Source organism: Mandrillus leucophaeus, unplaced genomic scaffold, assembly GCF_000951045.1.
Source record: "Mandrillus leucophaeus isolate KB7577 unplaced genomic scaffold, Mleu.le_1.0 Scaffold13, whole genome shotgun sequence".
In the NCBI taxonomy this organism is placed as follows: domain Eukaryota; kingdom Metazoa; phylum Chordata; class Mammalia; order Primates; family Cercopithecidae; genus Mandrillus; species Mandrillus leucophaeus.
This window is the reverse complement of record NW_012101254.1, coordinates 2,813,754-2,816,050: the sequence shown is the minus strand read 5'-3', so window position 1 is coordinate 2,816,050 and position 2,297 is coordinate 2,813,754. Positions and strand designations below refer to the sequence as shown.

The 2,297-nt window shown below is 55.9% G+C and overlaps 1 protein-coding gene across 3 annotated transcripts in view; it reads left to right on the top strand.

Moving 5' to 3' along the window:
* The first annotated feature begins 702 nt into the window (after nucleotides 1–702).
* Nucleotides 703–2,297, top strand: part of SPDYA (speedy/RINGO cell cycle regulator family member A) — a 40,763-nt gene continuing 39,168 nt past the window's right edge. Inside the window, exon 1 of one of the 3 annotated variants that reach the window (XM_011972573.1) lies at nucleotides 703–834. The gene's annotated coding sequence lies outside the window, so the exon portion shown is untranslated. Of the gene's footprint in view, nucleotides 1,077–2,297 lie in introns of all 3 variants that reach the window. The other 2 variants (XM_011972574.1, XM_011972575.1) reach the window with 2 other exon arrangements.

Below are 2,297 nucleotides of genomic sequence, written 5' to 3'. Positions count from 1 at the left end.
CTACTCAGGAGGCTGAGGCGGGAGAATTGCTTGAACCCGGGAGGCAGATGTTGCAGTGAGCCGAGATCGTGCCACTGCTCCAGCCTGGGCGACAGAGCGAGACTCCGTCTCAAAAGAAAAAAAAGCCGGTTTTACCTTAGAGACATAAGGATACGGGGATCAAACAGCTGTGAAGACTTCTTTTTATTTGTTCATTCGACATGCATGTATTAAGCACCCAGTTGGCCAAAGGCTAGGACAAAGCCAAAAAGATTACTGCTGCAGATTCACAGTTACAATACAATGGCCCCTTCTCCCCAGAAGCCACCGCATTCACACGTTGTGCTTTTCTCAGTTCAAGCGGCCTCTTCCTTTTGAGTAACCCGGGTAACCGCGCTGTGCCCGCGTGTGCCGGGTGGGGAGGAGAGCCCGCAGCCCCAGCCCCGCAGGGCCTGGTTGTCTAGTCGAAGGGAAGCAAACGGTCCCAACGCAAGCCTGCCTGCGAGACGTGCCCAACGGGAGTAGGTCGAATGAGGAGGGTTGTGTGAGTTGTGCGGGCGAGCGGGATAACGGAGGAGGGAGGCCCGCGGCCGAGGCTCGGGCGGGCAGGGGGCGGGCAGGGGCGGGGTTCGCCGGCGCGCACTCCCTGGCAGGCCCCGCCCCCTCGGCCAGCTCTGCGCGTTGATTGGCCCCTGCCGGCCTCGCGCTCCCTCGCTCGGGGTTGGCGGGAGACCTTCGAGCGGGTACCGCTGCTGGCGAGCTACCGGCGAGTAACCGTCTGAGGCCCGGAGCGCTGCGGCCGAGGCTTGACCGCCGCTGCCCTGCCCTCTCCCGCGCAGCCCCGGGCTTCCGCAGGTACCTGTGTTCGCCCCCGGGAAGGGCCTCGCAGGCGAATCTCCAGTTTCGAGTATGCCTGGTCCCTGGGTTCTCTCGCCGGCGACCCCACCGCCCGCCTTAGATGAGAAGGCGGTGCTCCAGCCTGGTCCTCACGCCGCCTCCCGTGGGCGCCCTCAGCTGCCTTCGCGGCGACGACACACGCGCTCCCCACAGCGGGTCCTGGGCTGCGGGGCCTGTCGAGGGAAGCAGTGGCCGCGAAGGTTGGGGCGTTGGCCGCCCTCCGCCCGGCGGCGTAGCGGGTGGAGGTTCCAGGGGGAGGATGGGCAGGGCCGAGACCGGAGGCTGCTCCTGAAGCTCGGCCGCCTGCTCAGAGGGAGGGCCCTGGGCAGGAGCTCCCGTCTCCACGTGTGCCCGCCGCCTTTATTGTGGGGGGAATGGAGATTTGGGGGTCTTTTTAATAAATCCTGCCTCTTTATGTCCCATTAAACACCTCTTTTTGCCCCCAAGATCGTCTGCCCCAGAATCTTGAGATCTGAAGTGCTGTGCCTCAGTACCAGGCCCTTAGCCCATGTCTCAGAATTCACGAAGGTTCTCTTACATGACATCCAGTAGGAGTGGAGGCCCCCTAGTCTCAACCTTTTAAAAAGCCTTATGCCAAGTTGGGCGGATCCTTGAGGCCAGGATTCGAGAGCAGCCCGCAGCGAAAACCCCGTCTCTTAAAAAAAAAAAAAAATTAGTCGGGCGAGGTGGCGGCACCTGTAGTCCCAGCTACTTGGCAGGCTGAGGCGGGAGAATCGCATGAACCCGGGAGGCAGAGGTTGCAGTGAGCTGAGATAAAACCCGTTTCTACAAAAAATAATTTTTTAAACAATTAGCCAGGCATGGTGGTGGGCGCCTGTAATCCCAGCTACTCGGGAGGCTGAGGTGGGAGAATCGCTTGAACCCGGGAGGCAGAGGTGGCAGTGAGCCGAGATCGCCTTATAGCTGGGGTTAGCTGGTTTTGTTTTCTTGGCAAGGTGACGGTAAGTAATACTGGAGTGCTATGTGTCAAGTGTTTTATACATGATTGTATTTAATATTTAAAACAGTGATTTACTGGTTAAAGAATATGGGACTTTGATGTCAGTTCTGCATTCAAATTCTAGCTTTATCACTTACTAATTATAAGCCTTTGGGAAATTTAACTTCTCTAAGCCTCAAATTTCTTATCTAGAAAATAAGGATAAAATAATACCTACCACACAGAGATGTTTTGAGAGTTAAATGAGATAATGCATATAACACATTCATCAGTGTCTGGCACATATTCTGTGTGTGTGACTGCACTCATAAGGAAGTTAAGGCTTACTTGCCTGTCCCAACTGAGTTGCCAATGGATATTGCTATTAGGTTTTCCATATAGGCAAATGAATACCCAAACAACTTCTGCTTGTTTCATTTTATGGCTGTGAACCACCACCCTTTATATTACCCCCCCCCCC